Source organism: Elaeis guineensis, chromosome 16 (genome assembly GCF_000442705.2).
Source record: "Elaeis guineensis isolate ETL-2024a chromosome 16, EG11, whole genome shotgun sequence".
Classification (NCBI taxonomy): Eukaryota; Viridiplantae; Streptophyta; class Magnoliopsida; order Arecales; family Arecaceae; genus Elaeis; species Elaeis guineensis.
In genome coordinates, this window is record NC_026008.2 from 21,354,824 (window position 1) to 21,369,583 (window position 14,760).

Here is a 14,760-nt window from a genome sequence, read left to right on the forward strand (position 1 = left end):
AACGAGGATTGTTTTAAGCATAACCAGGGTGATAAATTATAAGGAATGAGAATCACAGGCCAACAATTCTAAGTGGAACTTAATATTCCAAATGGATTAAAACCATCACTAGCAAGTCCCAATCTAACATTGCATGAGTCTAATGCAAATTCTAGATGTCTTGCATCAAATGTCTTCTAGGCCATACTATCAATCGGATGAGATAATAGCCTGTTCACTTCTTTTCGACTATCCTTGTGCCATCCCATATGTATGGCCATTTTATTGGATATAAATAACCTTTGTGTTGCCCAACTATGCAACCCAAGAGGGGGAGTGAATTGAATTTTTAAAATTTTAAAGTTAATTTAGAACTACGAGGATTAAATAACAATGAGCAGGATATATGTAGAGAGTGATTTAAGCAAGGTGTAGAAATTAGATACAAGAATGCAAGAAGATAAAAAAATTTAGAAAGAACGCAAGTAAGCACAACACAAACAAACAAGATTTATAGTGATTCAGTGCCAACCTTGCACCTACATCCACTCCCCGAGCTCTTACTTGAGAATTCAAATCTACTAAACCATATTCAACAAGAATACAACGTCGATACCTTCGACTCAAGCTATCTCAAGCTAGAACACTTATTTTTCAGGTACACACCAACCCAATACAATCCGATTCAAAGTTCGGACCAATCTTTTTAAGTTTTGAAATCCTTCCAAAATTAAAGATCAAGACAAAATAGAGTATGTAAGTTAATCACACAAAAATATAAATTTAGCTCCTTTAATGAGCAAATAAAACTTTAAATATACTTTACACAATAAGAAAGAAGTTTTTATGATTTTTCTCAAGGTGGTTGAAGACTTGAATGAGCTCTTGAGGGGTTGGTAAATTTGAATTGAAAGCTTCTTTTGCTTGAAGAGGTCTTTTTGCTTAGGACTGAAATGAATACTTTAAAAAATCTTTAATCTTACTTCTTTTTTCCTCCTTTTAGTACCTTTATAGCTTCAATAGATGGTAGAGATAAATCTGAGCTGACATAGAGCCATTGGAGATCATTAAAAGAGCATTAAATGCTATCAAAAAGAATTAAAAACTAGTCGTTACGGAAGTTTTCATCACAGGGGGTTGACTCATGGGGTCGACCTCTGTGGCACAGAACAGAAAAACACTATTGTGTATCTTAGGCCTGCATAGCAATAGAGGTCGACTCATAGGATCGATCCTTTTGGATGTGCCAGCCAAAAATAGCATGCCATTCAGTCTCTTTTGACAAGAGTCGACTCATAAGGTCGATCCAATTCTTTAAACTTGAATTTTTCTCAATATATCCATCCAAAAAATATGAAATTACCTCCAATAGATCATAAATCTTCTGTTCTTACTCTTGAGCCTTTCGAATCAAAACTTAGTAAAATTATGATTTTGTCCCTGAAATACATTAAATCTTTTTTCAAGCCAAAATCATTAGTAACCCCTCAAATGTATTGTAATCATCAAAATCAATTTGTGAAACAACAATCTCTTCCTTTTTGATGATGATAAAATACTTGAATAAAAGCAAAACATAACATATATAAAGCATTAAACAAGAATTTTAAATTTATGAAGATGCATCACTTAAACATTATAGTCAATTATTTGAATAAAATGCATCATGAGTAGTTTGAAGATTAGTGTTAAGATAACTTATAAGATTATTTTCTTTTGTCAAATTTGCTTTGACAATTTTGCTTATTACTCGATTTTAGATAATTTTGCTTATTGCTCGATTTTAGATAATTTGGCTTATTGCTTGATTTTAGATAATTTTGCTTATTGCTCAATTTTAGATAATTTTATTTATTGCTCATTTTAGATAATTTTGCTTATTACTCGATTTTAGATAATTTTATTTATTGCTCGATTTTATTCCTCTACTTCCTCTTTTTGACAACATTAATTAAGATCATTACTCCCGCTTTTTAAGGAAAAAATGAAAGAGACTCTCCCTTACTATAGCAATCATAAAGGACATTTTAATTTGCTCATTTAGAAGATATTGCCATTCATAATATTTCATAACACATATATGAGGTATTTTTCATATCATATAATTCAGACACTTCAATTTATGCCATTCAAAATATTTCATTAGCACATATATGAGGTATTTTTCATATTACATAATTAAGATATTTCAATTAATGTCATTTATAAAAATCAATCCAAAGATATTCATAGAAGTTAAAAGCATATATATATATATATCCAAAATGTGACATAAGTGTCATAATACATACGAGTCAAGTCAAAGTACATAGGCCATACAAAAGTCATGGATAACAAAAAAATACAACTGTCCATGAGCTAATCAGCCAACACATACAAAGGCCATAAGTAAAATCCTAGACATAAAAGGCTAACTATGCTAGATTTAATAGATGGCATGGCTAGAGGCATCAGAAGAGTCAGAGATATGATGAGAAGTCTCAAGATCAAGGTCATGGGCATGTCCTCGACCTCATCTACCTCAACCATGGGTAGAAGTACCAACATGAGCAGAATGATGAGAAGATTCTGGAGCCTGAGAAGCTATGGACTATGCTAAGAGAGAAAGTCTGATGGTGTTCAATTGTTCCACAGCTCTCGTCATGGACTGCATCAAGGCACCAATCTGAGTAGAGACAGTCTCACTGGAGTCCCTGATCTCTCTCCTCAAAAAATCAAATCCACCCTCCAAAAGTCCTCAAAGTCTATCCCCCTCTGCAGACAGGTTGGAGACCTCTGTGATGTCCTCATGTGGCTGGAGATGGGCTAAGACTAATACCTGCCTCTGCAAATCTAAAACTCTGCCCGTCAGTCTCAGAACACATCCCTCAAGCTCCTCAAATCATACGGATTAAGCTATGAGCATCTAAAAGATAGTAGAGATATGAGGGATCAAAGTCTGATCTGAGTCAGCCTAAGATGTCGACCTCTGAGCAAAGACTGAGGTGGCAAACTGCTGAGAAAAAATGGAACTGAAGCATGCCTCCTCACTGACTCTAAGGGACTAGCCTCGTGATCAGATACGAACTGAATATCAAGAGATGCTCTATGATCACGAGGAGGTGAAGACGGTCCTTCCTTCTCTACTCTCTCCTCTGTCTCTCCTCAGCTCTCTCCTCAACACCCTTCGACCAACTGCCATCAGTCTTTGAGAAACCCGTGCGGTGCAGTGTTTGGCGATTGATGGTGTCAAAGTGTGACAATTTGGTGACTACCTCCTCCTCAAAACAGACTCCGAACCTCCTAAAGATCAGGGTGAGTGCCATACCATAAGGCAAGTGAGCCTTAGACCTATTCAGGATCTCCCTCGTGGTCTCAAATATCAAAGCAGGAAGGTTCAAGGGGGTCTTGGTGATCACATGGTACATGATGTAAATATCCCTAACAGATAAGAGGTCATGTCTGCCACTCCTAGGGACAAACAGTTTGGTTACCATGTGATGTAAAAACCTCATCTCAATAGAAAAAATTTTTGCTTCTAATTTATTCAAATTTTCAGTAAATGCTCTCCCTAAAATAGCACTTAATCATTCTTCTTTGATTGGGAGTTCCATATGAGTATAGCCTTTACAAAGCAAGTGTAAGATTTGTCCTAAATGTAATGGATCAAGAACTATGTTAACCCTTTTCACCAAAGATTTTACTATTCCATTGCAATAACTTAAATTTAAGTAGAATTCTTTGACCAAATCAACATAAGTATTTTTTTTTAATAAACAGTAAAACTCCCATCCTTGATTTTTAATCTTTGATCCAATAGAGAACCCTTCTTTTTCAAAAAACTTGAAATCTATATTCTTCTCTGGTTTCACTTTTCAATTGGAGAGAGGTACCTTGCTTGGACTGAGTGGAGACTATGAAGAAGCTGGAGCAGGACCTGAAACTGGAGTTGGAGTAGAAGAGGGCTCGGCAGCCATTCTTTTTCTGCGCACATCTTCCTCTAACCCTCGAGCAGATTTTTTTCTCTACGGTAGCTTTGATTTGAAAGCCATTTTGGATAGAAGAGACTTGCAAATAGCTTAGGAGAGTTAATGAGTGGTAGAGTGGAAGAGATTTTTAGAGGAAAAGCAAAGATTTTGGGGAGATAGACCGTCGATTTGGAGAAAAGGATTTGAAGCTAGGGTAAGCTCGAACCGCCCAAACAAAGAAGAAAGAGAAGAGAGATTTAAATCCTAAAGGGGTGATTTGAAGGAGAAAATTTGATGGGAAGAGAGATTTTGAGATGAGAGTGGAGAAAAATGTGATCTTGTTCGGTGGAATGGGGAAGACGAACGGCAAAGGGGTCGGCTCTTTGCAATCGATGAAATCCCAATAAAACAGAGCCTGATGGATTTTAATAAAAAATTATAAGTTTATCCTAGGGTCGACCCTGGGGGTCGACTCATGGTAAGAAAAATTTTAAAAAGATGATGACAAAATTTTGAAAAAGCTAGTAACTTGAGAGAAGGGTATCTATTTGAGAGATTGATCAAATGAAGGATAGTTTTGAGCTTTTAAGAAAGAAAAGATGTGAAATTAGCTCAAAAATAAATTGGTTCAATAATTTTTTGGCAAATTGAACTTGAAATCAGAAAGATACTCAAGCTGAAGGATCAAGGATTCCTAATTTTTCTCTAATTTTACAAAATCTATCTTCACTTAAGGCCTTGGTAAAGATGTCAGCCAATTATTTTTCAGTACATACATAATCAAGAATTATATCTTTATTTTGGACATGTTCTCTTATAAAATGATGCCTAATTTCAATATATTTTGATCTAGAGTGCTGAATTGAATTTTTAGTTAGATTAATAGCACTAGTGTTATCACATTTTATGGAAGTTTCATTGAGTTTGATGCCAAAATCCTCAAGTTGTTACTTAATCCATAGGATTTGAGCACAGCAATTTTTGACTGTAATGTATTCGGCTTTGGCCGTAGACAGTGCCACCGAATTTTATTTCTTACTAAACCAAGAGATTAAGTTAACCCCAAAAAATTGACAAGTTCCACTAGTACTTTTTCTATCTAATTTACATCCAGCAAAATTGACATCTGAATATCCTATTAAGTCAATTGATGAGTCCTAGAATATCATAATCCTAGAGTTTGTGTACTTTTAAATATTTAAGAATTCTTTTAACTGCATTTAAGTATGATTCTTTTGGATTTGATTGAAAGCAAGCACATAAATAAACACTAAACATAATATCTGGTCTACTAACAATTAAATATAATAAAGAATCAATCATGTCTTTATAAAATTTTGAGTCTACATTTTTACCTCCTTCATCCTTGTCAAACTTACATGATGGGCTCATGGATGTACCAATTGCTTTAGAGATCTCCATTCCAAATCTTTTGGGTAGTTCTCTTGTGTACTTGCTTTGGGTGATGGAAATCTCTTCTTTTGTTTGTTTGATTTGGAGTCTGAAGAAGAATGTAAGTTCTCCCATCATGCTCATCTTGAACTCTCCCTGTATGAGCTTAGCAAAATCTTGACAAAGAGTTTCATTAGTAGACCCAAATATAATGTTATCAACGTATATTTGTATAACTAAGATATCATCATAATTTCTTTTAATGAAAAGGGTTGTATCTACATTTTCTGTTGAAAAAATCATTGTTAAGTAAGAATTTACTTAACTTTTCATACCAAGCCCTAGGTGCTTGCTTTAAACCATATAGAGCTTTGTTTAATTTAAAAATATGATTAGGAAAAGCATGATTTTCAAAATCGGAAGGTTATTCTACAAAAATTTCTTCAGCAATATAACCATTTAGAAAAGTACTTTTGACATCTATTTGGAATAATTTAAAATTCATAAAGTATGCATATGCAAGTAAAAGTCTAATTGCTTCTAATCTAGCAACAGGTGCAAAGGTCTCATCAAAATCAATTTTTTCTTCTTGATTATAACCCTTTGCAACCAATCTTACTTTATTCTTAATTATATTTTCATGTTCATCCAATTTATTCCTATATACCCATTTTGTGTCAATTACAAAATAATTTTTAGGTCTCGATACTAAAGTCCATACATTATTTCTTTCGAATTGATTAAGTTCCTCTTGCATTGCATTTATCTAATTATAATCTTTTTCAGCTTCATCTATGATTTTAGGTTCAAACTGAGAAACAAATACAAAATGATTATATGCATCTCTAAGTAAAGAACGAGTTCTTACTCCATATGTAGGATCACCAATGATTAATTCTTTGAAGTGATTGTAATCATACTTTCATTCTTTGGGTAGATCATTTGTATCTTGAAGTTGTTCTTGTTGTTTTTTACCTTCATCATCTTGTTTATTTTCATGTACTTCTTTATTTTGAATTATTGAGTCTTTTAGGACAAGCTCCTTCATTCCTTCTATAAGAGAACCTGCATCATCAATACCTTCATTCTTTCTTGAAGAAAAATCATTAGTCTCATCAAAAATAATATGTATTGACTCCTCTACTACTAAAGCTCTTTCATTGAAAACTCTAATAGCTTTGCTAGAAGAGGAGTAACCAAGAAAAATAGCTTCATCAAATTTTGCATCAAATTTTTTTAATCTTTTTTTACCATAGTTCAAAACAAAATATCGGCAACCAAAAATATGAAAAAATACAATGTTTGGTTTTCTTCCTTTCCAAAGCTTATAGAGTGTTTTCTTTAGAATTGGTCTAATTAAAGCACGATTTAAAATATAGCATGCCGTGTTAATTGCTTCCGCCCAAAAGTATCTTGGGAGGTTGCTTTCACATAGCATGGTACGGGCCATTTCTTCAAGGGTTCTATTTTTTCTTTCTACTACCCCATTTTGTTGGGGTGTCCTAGGTACTGAAAAGTTATGGTCAATACCTTTTTCATCACAAAACTTTTCAAAATCTTAATTTTTAAATTCGATTCCATGATCACTTCGAATATTTTGAATTGAAAAATCTTTTTCATTAGTAACTCTTCGATAAAATTTTGAGAACACATGAAAAGTTTCATCCTTATGTGCCAGAAAGAAAACCCATGTAAAATAAGAAAAATCATCAATAATTATAAAGCCATAACGTTTTTCACCTAAACTAGTAGTTCTAGTGGATCCAAATAAATCCATGTGCAATAATTCTAATGGCCTAGAAGTTGAAACAATATTTTTAAATTTGAATGAGATTTTTGTTTGTTTACCCAGTTGGCATGCATCGCAAATTCTATCTTTTTTAAAATTCAATTTAGATAAATCAATAATCAATTCTTTTTTAATAAGTTTTGAAAGTGAATGCATGCTAATATGTGCAAGCCTACGGTGCCAGAGCCAACTAGTCTCACTAATTTTGGCATTCAAGGCTACTAGACATTGCATGTTTATCTTGAAAAGATCATTCAAATTTATCATATAAATATTATCATGTCTATGCCCAACAAATTTAATACCTTCATCATTGAGACTAGTTACTATGCATAATGAAGATTCAAAAATAACTTTATACCTTTTGTCACAAAATTGACTAATGCTTAATAGATTATGTTTCAAATCATCTACTAATAAAATATTTTCAATATACTTAGAGGGAGTGATACCAATGTTACCTATATCGATGATCTTTCCTTTGCCATTGTCTCCAAAGGTGATCATCCCTCCATCTTTTGCATCAAGTATGATGAATTGAGATTCATCACCGATCATGTATCTTTAGTACCCACTATTAAGATACTATTTTCGATTTATTTTTTGGGATGCAAGACACACCTGCATGCAAAAATTAAGTTTTCAGTTTAGGTACCCAAACTTTCTTGGATCTTTTTTGGTTAGTCACAATGATTCCTTTTAGAACCTATATTTTCTTCACATTAAAATTTTTAGATTTGTTAGAGAAACAAGTATAGAATTTGTATCCTACTTTATCACATTTAAAGCAAGTAATATTTAAAAACTTATTACTTGATGAGTTCGCATAGATATTTTTCAAAAATTTTTGTTTCTTTAAAGGGTTGTAGCTAAGACTAAGTTTATCATAAATGGCCTTTTGATTATCAAGTATCATTTGAAGTTTAGTTGAACTAAGAGTGAACTTTTCTACCATAGGTTTTAACTTAGCAATTTTATTTTTCAAGTTTAGATTTTCTTGTATCAAGATCGATTTTTCATTTGAAATAATCTCATTTTCTTTTAATAAAGATTGATTCTTTGATTTCAATTCTTTGTTCTTTACCCCTAACTTCTTTAGATCATCAACTAGATCATAAAATACTTCTTGAAGTTCTTCAAAAGTAAAGTCATTAGGAGTTTCAGCATTTACCTCATTTTCATGTGCTATAAGGCATATGTTGGCTTGTTCATGAGACTCTTCTTCTTCGGAGCTTGACTTATCACTATCACTCCATGTAGCCACCATAGTCTTTTTCTTATACTTCTTGGGGCTCTTCTTAAGTTGTAGATATTCAGATCTAAAGTGCCCTGGCTTCTTACATTCATAACAAATAAGGGATTGCTCCTTATCCTTCTTCTTGCTATGCTCTTCTTTTGTAGGTGGCCTTTTCCTTATCCCTTATTTTTTTTTTTCAAAAATCTTTTAAACTTTCTAGTGATGAGAGTCATTTCTTCATCTTGCTCTTCATTTTCTGTTTCTTCAAATTTCTCATCAAGTTGAGTAGTGGACTTAAGGGCGATTATCCTTTTCTTCTTGACATCTTTTTCTTGATGTTGTTTCATGCTTAGCTCATGTGTCATTAGCGATCCTAGAAGCTCCTCCAAAGGTAAAACATTCAAATCTTTGGCTTTTTAGATTGCGGTCACTTTGGCCTCTAATATCCTTGGTAAAGATCTAAGAATCTTTCTCATAAGATCGCTGTTAGAGTAAGACCTACCAAGACTTTTTAGATCATTAATAATATCTGTAAATGAGTAAATATTTAGTTATTAATTCTTCATGTTTTATTTTAAAGAGTTTATATTTGTGCACAAGCATGTTAATTTTTGATTTCTTAACTTGATTAGTGCCTTTATGTGTTATTTTTAATCTATCCCATATTTTCTTAGCTGACATGCATATTGAAATGTGATTAAACTCATTAGCATCTAAAGTACAATATAAAATATTCATGGTTTTAGCATTGAGTTGAGCCATTTTCTTGTCAACCTCATCTCATTCTCTTTCGGATTTGATTGATTCTACACCATCAATTATCTTAGTGGGTGTGTATGATCCATTAACTATGATACTCCATATATCATAGTCAAGTGCTTAGATAAAGATTTTCATCCGAGCTTTCCAATAGGTGTAGTTTGATCGCTGTCGTAGGCGGTCAAGAATAAAAATCAACTTAAACTATATAGATAGGGTGAGTAGGGATCGTTTCCACAGAGATCTAGGATGATTATCTTTTTTTTTTAAGAAAAAATAAAAAGAGAATTGATTGTAGAAGGATTAACAAGAAATAGAATAGCAAAAAAAAATCAAAAGTATAAATTAAATTATGAAAAAAAATAATTCAGAGAAATAATCCAGGAATTCTGAATCCACCATGCAAAGAGATTTATTTTCTTCTTTTTTTTATATTATAATATTTAATTCTTATAATTATGGTATTAGTATAGTTTATCTCTAAGGGATACGAACTATATCAGTAGATCACAACTCGTCCTGTTGGAGTATAAACTATCTAAATTTAATTACAAGATCTAAGATTCAATCTAACATACCACGATCTATCTCTTCAAAGCACGTACCGTATCCAGAGATCACGGCACATCAATAGAGGGTATAGGCCGTGTAGGCTGGATCAATACCTCAATAAAAAGATATGAAATAAAAATATAATTTTATTGCATAAAAATTAAATACAAAAAGAAGAAAATAAAAACCCATTTACAGGCTTCATCATATTCTTGGATTGAAGGGATTTAGCCATGCATCAAGCTCTCTAGCTCCATAATCTCTTAATATTTGATCCCTAAGGCTCTTTGAATTTTTTCTCTATTTTTTCTTTGCTTTTTCTCTGATTTTTTTCTTCTCCAAAGCTTATTCCCAGACCTCCTATTTATAGGTAATTTTTTCATATTTTTTTGATCACAAAAGGAGTCCTAAAATCCTTAGAAAATGTATTAATCTTCTAGAAATTTTTTTGGCCATCGGATTAAGCTTGGACCGCCCAGATCAGCTCAAAAATCAGAGTTATAATCCTTATCAGGGTTGGATCAAATGTCAACTGTCCGATATGGATTCTGATGAAGTTCTAGCCATCGGATCGCACAAAAGAGTCCTTAACACAGTCGGGAGCGATAACAGCCATTGGATCGCGTGATGGATTGCTTTTGGGCCATCGGATCGTGCAAAAGAGTCCTATTCAAAGTCGGCAACGAATCTGAACCATCGGATCTGGGTCGGATTAAATCTCAACCATTGGATCGCACCCAAGATCTTTCTCTCGCTGTGAGCTGCGCCTGTAGACCGCGTAACTATTCCTGTGAACCACACCCTGGCTCTGTGGACCGACCGACCGGTCCATTGTGCACCGAAGGTAATATTTTTTATTTTTTTAGGATATTTTAGCTCCATTTTTGCTCTAATTTTTATCTAAAAAATTAGAAAAAATATACATTAAATTTTTAAAAATTTCTCTTCATTTTGGTGCATAAATTGCTCAATTAAATTAACATATATTTTTTTTATAAATATATCTAATTTTATATTTTTTTTAAAATCACTTATTTTTTAGAAAAATTTAATAAATTCATGAAATTAGGATTTTTAAGAAGATGTTAGCACCATAAATTACCAAAAATATCTTCATTAAATATAAAAATATACCACTTATCATCGGGACTCACGATAGAGAGATTAAATCATACATTAACTCCACCTAGAGATTTATTTCAATTCTACTGGGTTGCCACTACATACTGTTAGGTGTCACTGATAAATTATGAGAGCTCACTAGGATTTTTCTGGATCGATAATCCTTGTTGAGTTAGAGTGGAATTGTTCTGACCTATTGAAAAGAATTTCGATGATACGATGATAGAGATCATTGTATATCTCATTATCAGATAGAATTGAACCTATGAGGTCACACAATAAAGAGATTAGGTCTAGAATAAGTAATTGAGCTTATGAAGTATCAATTGGATTTAGAGAAACTCATTGAGTTCATGGTAACCTTGTTAGTACATGGTTGGATCCAATTTCTCTTTCTGTTAGGATTATTTATTTGATAAATTAATTCTAACTTAATTACCTGTTAATAATCTACATGAATAAGATTTATGAGACTTCAATTATTGGGTGTCTAAGGTTATGGATCACATAAATTAAGGGTGCAAGTCCCTTATGAATCTCCTTGATAGTTATTATGGGGTGCCACTTTGATTTGATAAATTTGGACGTGTCCATTAATTTGAGGGCTTTTGATTTTTATATAGGGTGTTTCTTGGGTGCAAAAGAGGGTGTCTAATTATGGGTGCAAGGGCTCCAATAGTTGGTGCCTAATGGGCTTCCTAATGTAAGTTGAATAACTTAAGTTAATAGGAATCCTAATGCAAGTAAGACTTGTATTATATGATTGAATAGGATTCAATCCTTATGCCTATTTAAAGGGACCTCTCCTAAGGTCTCTAGAGAATCAAAATCAGCAGCCCCTTACACCCAAAGGCTCTCCCCATGCCCTCTCTTCCTCTCCCTTTCTCTTCTCTTGGGTGTTCTATATATCCCTTCCTTGGGATGTGCGTCCCAAGGAGTTTCATGCCTGAAAGAGTTTGGGTGCCTTTTTCTTGCTGGTTTCTAGCACTGGTAGCAGCGCATAGCAAGAAAAAACTCTAGAGAAGAGGAGAAGAAGAAGATCAAGGAGAAAGATCAAGTGTTGATCGTGATCCAGGCTTCATTCAGATGCAGCAGACTGAATTTTGGAGAATCAAAATTCAGATTATAGAAGACTATTCTAAGCTGATCCCGAGTGAATGCTCGTAGAGGTTAGACACTTATGCGGCTAATAGAGAGCCTTATTTTTTTCTGATCCAATTTTGAAGAAAGAGATTGCGAAACAGTAATGTGATTTGATCACAATCTGAATTTCAGTATATATCAATTTCAGCATATAAAATAGATCTATGTGGTTTTATATTTTTATGCATGCATAATTTAGATTAAAATTATTTTAATCTTATTCTCTAGTGTGGTATTTAGAAAATGAAGTTCTGAAATACATATGCATGCACCAAACTCAGAATTCCAATATAATCAACTATTGATTAGGTTCGATTAACTGCTCAAAATTAATAAAAGTTCTAACCTGATCTAATCAAAAATTCTAATTATAGTTCAATTACTAGATCTAATTGTTCAACCTATACCCTCATGCACCACCTAAAATTAGATTCTAAAAATAATTTTTAGATTAGGTTTAAGTGTATGAATTAATAGCTTATGATCTTGAAACACTTTCAGATCTAAACCTAAAGTCATATATCTCATAAATACTATTTTGGATCTAAAATTTATGAAATATATATCACATATATAATTTTTAGATCTAAAACTAATCATAGCACATATCTCATACATGCAAAATTAGTTCTAAAATTATGATTAAAATATTTTAAAAATACTTTTCAAAAATCTATTCGCATCGCATTAGGACAACCTTTTCAGCATAGTGGTTCAGTCCTATACCAGGACAACCTTATTTTAGTGCGATGCAAATCTTAATCATTTTAATTTTAGATCTAATATTAAAGAAGATATATCTCATATATTTAATTTTAGATCTTAAGTTATTGATTTATATATTTTAAAAATTATTTTCAAAATCGATCAATCTTGTGCTAGGATAATCTTTTCAGTATAGGAGGTTAATCCTATACTAAGTAACCTTATATCAGTACAAAATTGATTTTAATCAATCATAACTATCAGATTTAAAAGAAAAATTAGATCTATATCTATTACATGCATGTTAAAAATATGCGGCTCTGATACCACTGTTGAAGTTCTAGGTGATTAGCATACTGATTTTTCATCTCATGAACATGTGCAGCGAAAAGGTAAGATTAAAATGATTTTAATCTAAAACATGCTTGGATCTAATCCTCCAATCACCTAAGTATCTTTCTAAGCATGCTACGAAACAAATATTCAGATCTGAAAAGAAAAACAAAAGAAGAAGCAGTGATCAGATCATCTACCTGAAAATGCTTTTCCTTCTTTTTGTCGAATCAAATCCGATGAATGCCCGAGGTTTTTGTCGGAGCTGCACAAGCATCTGGCCTTTATTGGTATCTACACGAACATAGCTTGATCAAAGCACCGAGACTATCGGAGTGCTAGCATCTTGCAGGCCTCGCTCTTTGGCTTGGACCTGAATCTCTTCTTCAAGATCTAGAAGAAGAAAAATCTGCAGCGCAAACCCTTCACGCTGATCTGAAAGGAACTCTCTAAGAATGCCTATAAGAGAAGAAAATCCTTTTCCTTCTCTTCCACTCTTTCTAATCTCTCTCTCTATCAGATCTATGGAGGAGGTGGGGTGTGGAGATGGAAGAAGAAGAGGAGGCGGCATGGAAAGATGACTAGCGGCAAGGCAAAAAACCTTTTCTTAAATATTGCACGCCCTAGTCCCTTTTTCTTATTTTTGTCACACAAATTGAACACCCCAACTCTCCAAACCTGATAAAAATGAGATTCTCTTCCTTATTTGAATGAAACTCAAAAGGAAGTGGAGTCCAATAAGGAAAAAGAGTCCCAAAGAGGTGAGGCACCAACTATTGGTGCCCCTTTCTTTTCACACATGCAAGGGAGAGCATCTTTAGGCATGCCCTCTCTCTTTCTACATGAAATCAGAGAGAGAATCCCTACAAACATGGGTTTTGCCTTCCTAACTAAGTTGGGTTTCAAATTAGGTTTGATTCGAGTCTGATTTAAATCCGATTTGAATCAAATTCGAAAAGACCGTCAAACCTAATCCAATCAGGATTCAAATCCAAATCCAACTTAGATAATTAAATCTAATTATTTTTAAATTAATTAAAATTTAATTAAATTAAATCTGATTTAAATTAATTAGGACTTGATCTATAATTTAATGAGGCCCAATCATATTGTAACATTTGTAATTAAGTCCCTCATGCTCACAATTAACAGTTACTAAATTTGTAACCTTTACAAATTAGTAGTTTCTTGATTCAAACTATCTATCTAATTGATAATTTGATTATGACCCAAGCTATTGATAAGGTCATGCTCCTTTTGTGTGTGATTCTTTAGATTCTATTTTATTTGGTAGTGAGACATATTGTGATCTCTATCACAATATCATCGAAACTTCTTTCGATGGGCTAGAATAATTCTAACTCACCCCAACAAGGATCGTTGATCCAAAAATGATCCTAATGAGTTCTTACAATCTACTAGTGATGTCTAGTAATATATAGTAGTAATCCAGCAGAACAAAAAAGTCTAAACTCTTAGGTGTAGTTACTGTGTGATTGAGTTCCTCCATCAAGAGTCCCAACAAGATGCCAATTATGAAAACTCATCAAATCTTAAGCATCCATCATATGCCAAACTTAATTAGCTTGAATTCAATCATGAATCCCATGAAAACTCCTTTCCATTATCACGTTGCTATGACCATGGACTTAAGGACTCAGCCTTTTAGATCGCATAGGATTATTCCTCAACTATTAAGGTCGATAGATCCCTTATAAGGGCACTCCTACTCCTCAGCGAATCTACTATAGCTAACGAACATCGAAAGATCCTGAATGGCTAAAGATCATATTTATATATTA